At 34.8% G+C, this 12,821-nt stretch overlaps 1 pseudogene; it reads right to left on the reverse strand.

Annotated features, from left to right (window-relative positions):
• Positions 1 to 10,333: 10,333 nt before the first annotated feature.
• Positions 10,334 to 12,450, reverse strand: LOC110869039 (annotated as a pseudogene).
• Positions 12,451 to 12,821: the final 371 nt, after the last annotated feature.

Here is a 12,821-nt window from a genome sequence, read left to right on the forward strand (position 1 = left end):
CGGCTGGTATAAGAAATAAAGGCCGCGGCTCGCATAGAAGGATTAAATCTAAGAAGGAACAAATGATCAGCCGCAAAGGGAAAAGGTCAAGGACATGTAGCGTATGCAATGAAAAAGGTCATGACATTCGGACTTGGGGCGAGCTTAAAGCCAAACAACAAGGTAAACAGGGAAAAAAAGAAGATGAAGGGTGTCCAGATTGAAAATGGTGGGAGAGACAAAGACAACGAGGTTGAAGACGACGAAGAGGAAGATGACTTTGAAGATTACAGTAGTGATGATGTATCTGAAGAAGAAGATCAGTGGGAAGAGGTGTCCGAAGATGACGAGGATGAGTAGGTTTTTATAAATGCACATGCGAATTATACTAAACACATGCAATTTTTATATTCATCTGTTTATATCAGTTTTCATGCGATTATAGTATTTAAACATGCGATTTTATAATCTCCAGTTTATAATCATTCTTACATGCGATTTCACTTTTTATTACATGCGATTTGTGAGTTATCTTGTTTTTGTTATGTGACAATGATGGCTATATCATTCATGCGATTTAATATTAAGAGCAAACATAATATGTGTTCAAAACATGTACCCAAAATATAATAATAGTTATTGTCTAACACATCCACAACCACAAAATGATTAAAAAGAGATTTTAGTTACTTGGAGCAAATATTTTGTCTCGTTCAGAAGAGCTGAACTCCATCTTCTCCTTCACAGTATTCAGAGTATCTGTCAAGAAAGAGAAGGCTAAGTCATCAGCTTGAGATTGCCCTTTTATGTGATCCAAAGCTTTGTCTTTGAAGCTTGATTGTGGTTCTTGAAGTAGCTGTTCCCATACATCTTGATTTTTCTTGATTTGTTCAAGAATTTTTCCTTACACATCAAGAACCAGATGAGAAGAGCTGACATTAGTGCTTATTTCTGTCAACGTCCTTGTTGACAATAGCTCTTTGATAGCAATGTTTTTGATTTTTTCTGATTCTTCAGTTGCCATTTTTTGTTGGTCTGTTTGTTGTGTGTCTTTATTTCGTATTATTTATCTTAATATGGAAGTAGTTATATCTAGGTTTTTTATATTAATATAGTAAATTTATTATATAGGTAGGGTGGTAAAGTTCAGTAGTATTTATTGTAAAATTCATCATTACATGTCAAATTATAGTCATATCGTTAATAAATTAAGTTTTTTATATAAAATAATACTATTTTTAGTTTTTAAGATTGGTATTTTGTTTTTTTTCCATTTTTATTACAAAGTATTTTTTAAAGTTTTTTTGCAGTGTTCTTATTCAAAATCGCACTTTGATTCGAAAGAAATTCGCAAACTGTAAGAAACCAACATATAAATATCCTGTTTTCTGATATCGCATGTGTAAAATATCTGAAATCGCACACTATATGAAAAGTTTTTTGAAAAGTTTTGAAATCGCATGTGTATTATCATGAATTCGCAAACTATATGAAATCTCATAGAATACTTAACTTTTTACTGAAATCGCATATGCATGTCATGAATTCGCAAACTATATGAAATTTCAAAGAATTCTTTTTTTACTGAATTCGCATTTGCATTGTCGATGATTTCGCACATGTTTTGACATTCTGCATCATCTTCTTCGATAGTCAGTCCATCCAGAATTTCTAAATTCATCAGAAGTTCATTTTCTCAGAAGAATTTGGTGAATAGGAATCGATCGATTTGGTGAATAGGAATCGATCGATTTGGTGAATAGGAATCGATCGATTTTTGATTAATTGTTATAATTTCGTTTTTGGTTTTGATTTAGGATCTTACATTATGATTTTTGAGGTTTTGTTTGCCGTTTATCAGGTGTTTTGATCTTAAATTTGACGATTTTAACCTTGGCGGTTTCTTTTTTATTAATCCTATGTTGATAAATTTAATAGAAAAACGCGCTGTTTAAGAAAGATGATCCGATGGTTGTGGATGAAGCGTACATAATGTACGATTAGGTTATTTGTATGATAAACCGGCCTATATATATATATATATATATATATATATATAGTGGAGAGTTCAAATGATAAGAAATTTTTTGTAAGAAGAAAAAAGAACAAATTTCAACCAATAAGAATGCTTTATTTTACTTCATTTAATATAAGTAGTTAATTTTACTATAAGGGTACATTGGTAAATCTACATAGGTCATTAATTTGTAGTCTTCCTCTTTAATAGCTAATACATTAAATTTTTTTATAACTTATCTTCAAAATATATATTTTTTCAAAAAAATAAAAAAAATAATTTAAAGTGTAGGATAAATTACGAGTTGTGTAGGATAAATTACGAGTTGTGTAGGATAAATTTCAACGTGTAGGATGAATTTCGAAATATGTAGGATAACTTTTGATGTGTGTAGGAAAAAAAAGTTAGTGTGGAGGATAATAGTTTTGATGACTAATTAATTAGTCAAAAATGATAATAAATGAGATAAGTGAAAAAACTATTTAATGTTTTACAAAATTACCCTTTGTTCTTTTTCTTCTCAATTAAATTTTCTTCTCAATTAAATTTTCTTCTCAAACGAATCTTCCCCTATATATATAGATATATATATATATATATATATATATATATATATATATATATATATATATATATATATATATATATTTAAAGGGGTTCATCCCCTACCCCCTACGTCCATCCCCTTCAAGCCCTTCCTACTGGAGCCGACGTGGCGGCCCATCCCCTTGGGGATGAGCCTCTCCATACCCTCTAGTCTTAAGCATCTTTCTAAACTAGGGATGAGCATATGCCACCGAATACCGATCCCATACTGATCCCGTACCGATCCTGATCCCGATCAGTATCCACTTTTTGGCGTTTTCGGTATCGGTACGGTACGGTATCGGTATTATACCGATACCGACCCTCAAAATACGGTATAATACCGATACCGTACCGTACCGATACCTAACCGACATGTTTCGGTATCGGTATCGGTATCTAGTTTGGGTGAAATTCGGGATCGGTATTAGGCGGTATCGGTATAGGTTCGGTATCGGATACCGATATGCTCATCCCTATTCTAAACTATTTGAATGAGAATTTACATTTACATGTACAAAACACTATTTCAGTCCATTAGTTTAATAATTGCGATTTCAGTCCCTGTGGTTTCACTTTCGTAACCATTTCAATCCATTTTTCTTTTAAGTACAGGGACTGAAATGATTATGAGGTGTACTGAAATGGTTACCAAAGTGAAACCACAGGGACTGAAATCGCAATTTTTAAACTAATGGACTAAAATAGTGATTTTTGACAAACCGTAGGGACGAAAACAGTAATTAACTCAGAACTCTTCTGAACGACTCGTTTGGTCGTGAAAACGATCCTACAAACTCTAAAAAAATTAATAATTCAGTAATGATTATGTTTGGTGTTATGTGGTGTTACCACTACACCACTTAGTAATATAACAACCATTGGGTGTCAGCCCAATGGCCACCAGCCCGCATTCTAACCCGGAGGTGGCGGGTTCGAGTCTTGCTCGTTCCGAATGCCCCTACGGTAGCGGATTTACCCCCAGACTCAGGCTTGCTGGGTGGCGGTCTGCGAGGTGGGATCACCTCGGCGGTTGGGAGGACCGTGGAATATCCCCCCCCCCCCCCCCACTTAGTAATATAACCACCTCATAACACCTCTCTTGCCATTTATCACATAACCCCCATGATTATATGATGTTATCACTACACATGGTCTAATAGCGAATATATTTCATAATGTGTGACCACGAGCCTCCTTTCAATCTCCTTACTTATAACATGTGTATCTCACTATTTAAATATCACTCTTCACATCTTACAAGTTAAAACTAATACAAATAACATTAAAAAATTCTGTGAGTTCTTTTATCACAATACACAACACTTAGCTATGCCTTAACATGCATAACAATAACCACGTATCCAGTAAAATTTCACAAATAGCAAAGTTATTGGCAGAAATGGCAATGGATCGGGCTTGGACCAGGTATTGGTAATTCGAGGTCCGTATTCGGTTGTAATTTTTTGTCCCATACGCGGTCCGTTACCCGTCGGGTATCGGGCATACCCGCGGGTATCAGGTATACCCGTTAATTTCATAAAAATATCCGTTGGGAGAAATGTGCAATTTTTACTTTGATGTTTATATAATTTACTATTTTAATGACTATAACAAATTAAATATGATTAATAACTTACATATCATATTCAGACTACATATACCAAACTAAATCAAAATGATTACTTAATTAAGTAATTGTATCAGAACCGCCTAATTGCATAAACATCCACATAATAAAGGGTGATAGCTTCCATATCCAATATACATGCTCAAAAATAAATTATTTGTTCACTAAGCACCTGCCAAATACATATCCACATATGACTATATAGAAGGTAATACGTACGTGTACTAAGTTTATATATATATGGAAATTTATAATATGATACTTTTGGGTAATATCGGGTAAAAAGGCCGCGTATCGGACGGATATCACTAAATACCATATCCGTACCCGTACCCGATTTTTTCCTTTTTTAAGCCCGTACCCGACCCATACCCATTGGGCTTCAGGTATACCCGGCCCGTATGTTTCGCGTTTCGGCTATACCCGTCGGACTTGGGCTTTTTTGCCATCCCTAGTTATTGGCAAGGTCTAGAGAGGATAAGATATAAGTAAACCTTACCTCTATATCTAGGAATAGAGAAACTGCTTACAAAGATACTCTGACTTCAAGATAAGTAGATTAAAAAAAATACAAATAAGCATCTAGAAAAATGAAAAATAAAAAATAAAACAAATAATAATAATAATAGTAATAGTAATAATAATAATAATAATAATAATAATAATAATAATAATAATAATAATAATAATTTATATACTATTAATTTTCAACATTGTGGTGCAATGCTATTTGTACAATGTGCAATCTAAGTGGTATGATGGTTTAGATAAATCCATGAGCTGCTTCTCTGATACAATTGTGGTGAGTCATACACTTCTGAATCTACACGTGTCTTGCACTTTTATAACCTTATGTATCTATTGGGTCAATTTGAAATAATAAAGAGAGAGAGAGAGGGAGAGTGTGTGTGTGATAGAGGTGTTGGTAAGGGTACGGAGGAACTGCGATAGCCGGCGACGTCGGAGGTGTTCCGGCACGACGGCGAAGGTCTTTCCAGTGCTTTCAAAACCTAAAACTATTAAACGGAAGGCAGATAGAACGATGGGTACGACTTTCGCAAACGAAGGACAGTGGGAATTTTTCCAATAGCACAGGTTCGAACTCTGGTTATTCTGACGACGACGGCAAGACATATGTATGTTTCTGATGGCTCAAATTAGTTTTACCACTTGTTCTTGAAACTCCGATGTTAGATTATACTTATCTTCATGTGTAGGTTTGCTTCAGCATTACAAAACAGTAAAGCGGCTAGGGTTTTACCCTAAGCTAACGATGACAACGGCCTAGATTTTTGTAACACAACCTAGGTTTTGACCTACGGCGGTTGGAACACAGACCAAAATGTAGTACCTGTGGCAAGGTAAACACCTGATGCAAGAATGTTTCTTTCTATACACAAATAGGGTCTCATATTCTTCTTGAATGCTTTATTATTTGTTCCCTAATATGTGTTTTAAGGTTACTGGAAACAAATGGGACACGTATCTTGATCTTCGGTGCCTTCAGCAAACGTGGTTTTAGGCAAACAGAATACCAGATCGGATATTGCATGCTTCCGATCTGTACACGAACCCTAATTTCATACAAGTAATCTCTATCTCTCTATACCATCTTCGTTTTCATATTTCTCTCTAGAAAGCCGAAACCTCATATATTGAATCTGAACTAAGATGATTTGGGTATGGTGGTTACAGAGGGATTAGACTGAAAGTTCTCTCAGGTGTTCGGTAAACCTGGTTCGGTAAACGTGCTACTGGTGAAGAGGTTTAGGAAGGTACAAGAATTCTTGATCGATGAATTATATATTTTTTTTGGGAAGTTTTTATGTATGATTGTAACATATTTGGTGTGACATTACAGTTGTAGTTATGTTTGTTATTGTGATTTGTTTGCCATAGATATTATGTTGTGTGATATTAGAGTTGTGCTGTAGTATGCATACATTTAGTGAACTCCACATTTCAGCAGTCACTAGGTTTTACAAAAGAGACCATTTGATGTATTGATTTCAGGGTTTTTTTTTTTATTTTGAAATTGGTGTTGATTTTGTTATATTTGGTATAGAATCTGTTATGCTGAACAGCTGAAGTTTAGAGATTTGACTTGAAAGGGTTAATTTTGTATAATGTTTGTAGTTTTTGTATAGGTAAAAAAAACTAATGGGTGAAGTTTGTGGTTGTCGTGATTTATACAAGCAAATACTTTAGTGGCGATTGTTTATACTTGCTTCTCTATAGTCAAACTGCATTGGTTCCTAGGCGTCCATGATCGGCTCTGCTCAACGCCTCAGCTAAAACACATTGAGAAATGTTCATTAGAATCCCAAAACGTCCCAAGTTGTATCAACGAACAAACAAACAAGTTGAGGAATCACATGAAAAACATCAAGACTGAAAAGCCAGTCAATGAGTCGTTGACTGCCATGGTAAGTTCTTTGAAATTTGAAATGTTGAGATCTGAAGTTGATACATGTCGTGACACCATTTGGTATAAAGTTGACCTAAAAGAGCTTTCTTGTTGAGTAAATTGAGTTGAATTTGATGGCATGGAGTCATGTATCTCTCTTTCTATTTTTGAACTTTTCAGGGATCGGGCGTAGTGAAATCCATGGAAGAAAAGAAAAATATTAAACCACAAAAGCCACAAGCTTTGAAGCTGAAAATATGGGGGAGGGTTAATAATGCACGTTCACTTATCCAAGAAACTAAGGGGCCTCTTAAAAAGGTAAGCTTGGGTCAATTTCTTATTGTGTTTATTTAAAGCTCTTTCTTTGTTTATATTCATCAAGGTAGAGGTAGCAAGATGGGCGGGTCAGTTGGGTTATGCGACGGGTCGAAGAGGATGAGGGTTAAAATGGGTGATGTTGGGTTGGATGACCTCTCAAAACGAGTTTTCATTGATTTTTGAATATTTTTTACATAGTTCACTTGTATATTATGATTACAAAAACAATATTATTACAATTATCGTCTGAATGTTTCAATAAGGAAAGATTAACTAACAAATTTTGGGTGTTCTAGCTTGCTTTAGGATGCATTTAAATTGACTAATTGTTGGCGTTTCGACTTGCTTTCTATATTCTTAATTTACTACTGAAATTATTTGCAAACTGTTTTTGTTGACTAAAATCTTTTTTACAGTAGCAAATGTAGCGAATATAGTGAAAATAGAAGCAATATTAAGAGGTTACATGTAGCGATTTTTCTTATTCCCCCAATTGAAAGTGGTGAGAGTCGTTACAAGAACCTGAAGGTAATTTAAGCCTTAAAAGGGGCCCTATCCTAGATTGTACAAAAGGGTTGTCGTTAGTAAAGCTTTAAAAGTCACGTTATCCATTATGATGATGACCCATATGAAAACCAGGCAAAGATGGACCCATAGCAAAACGTCTAGGATCAGCAGAGGTTGCAACCCTCTTGACAAACGGCTCACTCCTTATTGACCCATGATCACCACCATCAAACTCCATGTAAGTAACATTAGAACACTAAGCCATCATCTATGATATTGTACACAAATTTCGAACTAATCTACACTTGGTTATTCTAAAGAACACATTCTTTTGTATTTTTTTCTTTTTAGGTCAAGAATCTATATCATAAATTAAAATTAAATATATAGTATCTATAGTAAGCATTTGTAGCACAGTAGCGGTGGTACAGTTCCTCCATCTAGACATCAATAGCTTAATCATCTATAATAAAATGTGAATATTACTTAACATGGTTATTGTATTGCAGTTGAATCATGTGATAGAAAAAAGTTCGATCTTCGTGACACCACAGAGGCTTTTGATGTTCTCGAGAAACGATGGTTTGACCCGAACTTTGGAGCCCGACCCTTGAAAAGAGTGATTCAGTAGCTGGTTGAGAACGATATTTTAATGGGGACACTTCGAAGAGATTTCAGTGAAGATGATATATTATTATTGTTGACACGTTAGCAACGGTCAAGGATGGTATTCATATCAGGAAATTGGAGAGGGGAGAGGACATGGTTGCAAATAATTGAATAAAGGGCATGTGAGTTGTTAATGGTTTTAATAGTAGTAGTTATGTTCAGGTGCTGAGGTACTGCTTTGATTATTTGTTCCACATTGTTTTTCTTATGGAACTATATAGTTACTGCCTATCATCTCTATTTACATACACAAGAGTGATGTAATTTCAGTTTGATTTGGTGTGTTTGGTGGCTCTGATTATTACAAAGTGTACCATAGTATGTCTTTGGCTTATAGTGAGGTTTTAGCAGGATAACTAAGGATCGCTGAAGAAGACTTCTCAAAACAATTAATCGGAATCGAATTCCTTAAGTTATTACGCCGCCGCAACGCGCGACGGGTAAAAATTCTAGTAATAATAATAATACAAGATAAGCAGATTAAAAAAAATACAAATAGGCATCTAGAAAAATGAAAAATAAAAAATAAAACAAATAATAATAATAATAAGAGTTAATTAATGTTTTCGTCCATGTGGTTTCTCAAAAATCATTATTTTAGTCCATTAGTTTAAAAATTGTGATTTCAGTCCCTCTGGTTTCACTTTCGTAACCATTTTAGTCCCTGTGGTTTTACTTTCGTAACCATTTCAATCCATTTATTCTGTGAAGTACAGGGACTGAAATGGTTACGAAAGTGAAACCACAGGGACTGAAATCGCAATTTTTAAACTAATGGACTGAAATAGTGATTGTTGACAAATCACAGGGACGAAAACAGTAATTAACTCTAATAATAATAATAATAATAATAATAATAATAATAATAATAATAATAATAATAATAATCATAATCATAATCATAATAGTAATAATAGTAATAATAGTGATAATAATAATAATAATAATAATAATAATAATAATAATAATAATAATAATAATAATAATAATAATAATAGATAAAAGATTAAAATAGAGAAACAGAACATATAAAAAAACCACATGAGACCACACAGAGACATTAATACAGGAAGGCAATCATATGTAAAGAACTAAGTATAGTGTAGAAAAATCTAAACCTCGAAGACAAAGCGAGGACATAATTATACCATCCTCTAAAAGTCTTTTACCTTAATCATATATACGTCTTTACGAACTCATATCCTGGACTATATCGACATGTGCCACTCTAGCAAATCTTGCCTAATCTGTTCATCCCAAGTCAATTTGGGTCTGCTTCTACTCTTCCTCCCCTCCACCATGATTGTTTCCACTACTCTATTTGGCGCTGTTAAATGTGTCCTCTTCACATATCCAAATCATCTCGATCTCCTCTCTTTTATCTTATTGAATATACCAGCCACTTTTAGTTTTTCTCTAAAAAGCTCATTTCTGATACAATCTAATCTTGTGTACCCACATATCTACCTCAACATCCTCATCTCTGTCACCTCATCCTTCACACATGTGTCTTCCTGATGCCCACATATCTACCTCAACATCCTCATCTCTATAACCTCATCCTTCACACATGTGTCTTTCTGATGGCCCTATAGTCTGTCCCATACAACATGGTTGGTCTAACTACAACACTATTAAAATTTACCCTTTAATTTAGTTGGGAATCTCTTATCACATAATACCTCAGTGCCAACTCTCCACCTACACAAGCCGTTTTAACATCCATACATACTCTATAAACTAATATACAAAACCAAACAAGTCACCATCAAAATTACTTATCACTTTTGAAAACCTGAGAAGAACTATATCTAAATTACTTATCATTTCTGATACAATCTAATCTTGTGTGTCCACATATCTACCTTAACATCCTCATCTCTGTCACCTCATCCTTCACACATATGTCTTCCTGATGCCCACATATCTACCTCAACATCCTCATCTCTATGACCTCATCCTTCACACATGTGTCTTTCTGATGGCCCTATAGTCTGTCCCATACAACATGGTTGGTCTAACTACAACTCTATTAAAATTTACCCTTTAATTTAGTTGGGAATCTCTTATCACACAATACCTCAGTAGCAACTATCCACCAACACAAGCCGTTTTAACATCCATACATACTCTATAAACTAATATACAAAACCAAACAAGTCACCATCAAAATTACTTATCACTTTTGAAAACCTGAGAAGAACTATATCTAAACAAATGATTGAAGACAAATCCAAATGAGATATTCTCTTGTTATACTATAAACAGGAAATTATTTACACAACAAAATAAATAACAATACATTCTTTAGAAAAACAAAAAAATATGAGTGGGTATTCTGATATCTTTCTACAATATTCCAGTTTCATTATTTCTTCACCACTAGATAAGCCCATGACTCTGAAAAAAGGGTGGGGCTGTGCATGAGTGATTTAAATTTTATGCAACATAATCCACATATAAAATCAATTATCAACAAGCTGCCGATGAACTAGTGAAGGGGTTAAAAAAGATGGTTTTTTAGTACAAGGGTTTTTGCTTGTGGCAGACTTTGTGTCTCCGATCTGTTCACACGACGGACACACGGTGAGGGTGGTCGTGGGCAGCTGCATGTACAACGCTGGTGACACTTTTTGTGCTTTAAGTTCTTGAACCTCTTGCCGGAGTCTTTGGTTCTCATCGGTTAATGTCTTGCAGCATCTCTTTAAATACTCACAGTCCACCTCAGTTTGCTTCAGTTTTGTTCTTCAATATTAACAATAAAAAAACAAAGGTTTTCTTTTATTTTTTTGGTAATTATCAATGGTAATTTGATTGATAACAAAAAGTTATCAAGAAAGAGATAATGTTACACCCTCCAATTGAATTATTCTTTTGACAGACACGTAGCAAAAAATTTATAAATTTAGAAAATGACACAATGAATTATTGTCATATCTTGTTAGAATAATTGTAAGGAGGGTGTAACGTATATTTTAGGGAAATGAAACCTTGCTCTCCTGTTTTGGAACCATACTTCAACTTGTCTAGGCCTTAGCTTCAAGTCCCTTGCAAGCTCTTGCTTTTGTTTCTGCTAATATTAAACAACAATTATTGTTAGGGTTAAAGTGAACTAATTGATACGAGTACGAAAGTGTAAGAGCATCCCCAATGAATAAATTTGGCTGTTTTTGAGATGTAGATCGAGTGAGGAGACATGGAGGAGAGGGAGCGATTCTTTTTATTTATTTTTTTTTTAATTGTGAACTTTATGTATAAGGTTATCGCATTCAACAAATCGGAGAGTCCCTATTACCCCACTCTGGTCAGGCTAGACTATGTTGTCTTAACCGGGTCCATGCTAGCTTCAAAGTTTGGCTTTTTTGGGTGTTCCCCCGGGAAACCATACCGCCAGCTGTCACTTGATAGTCGTTGTGTCACCACAAGAGCATAACTCTCTGGCGTAACACATGGTGGGACGAAACCATATTGGGCTAGAGAATCAAACTGACAACCTTACACAAGGCCTAGTTCAAATCATTCATTGCCTATATCCACCCCATATGACAAAAGTGAGAATTGAACTTGAGTCTCCATTGGAATTCATAAACGTTTTGGAGGGTTTTGAACTTGTTTTGGTTTTCAAAGAGTCGGTTAGTCAAAGGAACAATTTTTTTTTTTTTTTTTTTTTTTTTTTTTTTTTTTTATATTTACCATTTCAGTGTATTCGAGCTAGGAGTTTACTTGCCACATAAATATCTGGTGTCAGTTTTTTTAGAGGCTGCTAGTCAAAATGGACATGACTATTTTTTTGAGTAGTCAAAATTTATCATTAAGAAAATGGATGATAATAAAAAAAAAAAAAAAAAAAACAAACAAAACCTTACAGGGTTTAAAGTTGTGTGAAGTTTGAAGGCTTCCTCTAATAGTCCAGATTGAGCTTTAGTTAACCTGAGTTTCTTCTTACCATTCACACCACCATCTTCATCTTCTTCACCACTAGTGTTCTCTCCTCCTCTCTCCGATTCTTCACTCGGAACCTCTCTTTCCCTCTTCGCACTAGCGATAGAGAACGACGAACCACCGCATGAATCACCAGAAAGAGCCAAAGTTAGAGATGGTTCAAGACAATGATCAGAACTCGGGCTAGGCTTCTTGATGGGATTCGTTGTGTTTTCGGCCACCGATGATGTTGTACTAAGGCGTAGTTCCAGTGCATGTTCGGCAAATCCATGAAAATCCATCTGAATAAAAGATGTGTAGATTGATCGATGTTTAGAAGAAGAAGATATGTTGGGTATGAGAAATGGCAAGAATATGGAGGAAAGGAGGGAATATAAGAAATTATTGGTGGTTATGATTATTAATAAAGAAATAAATGAATGGTAGAAAAACGAATATGGTGTGTGAAAGAAATATGCATATACAACTCAGAGGCGGTTATTGTATAAATTGTCTTAACGTACGATACGTACGAGATGCAATATTAACATGCGATTTTGGTTTAGGGGTAGTGCTTTCACGGTGGGTCAGGCTGCTTTAAAGGCTGCTTCAGGTAAAGTGACCAAACATGAGAAAGCGTGCCTTGACAACCAACACGTGTTTATCCCATTTGCTTTTGATACTTTTGGTTTTCTGGCGCCAGAGGCTGTGGACCTACTTAGTCGAGTTCAAAGGGTCATGCATAGTAATGTTATGACCCCGAGATCTATGAACGTAGTTTTTAAAAG

This window comes from Helianthus annuus, chromosome 7, assembly GCF_002127325.2.
Source record: "Helianthus annuus cultivar XRQ/B chromosome 7, HanXRQr2.0-SUNRISE, whole genome shotgun sequence".
NCBI lineage: Eukaryota > Viridiplantae > Streptophyta > Magnoliopsida > Asterales > Asteraceae > Helianthus > Helianthus annuus.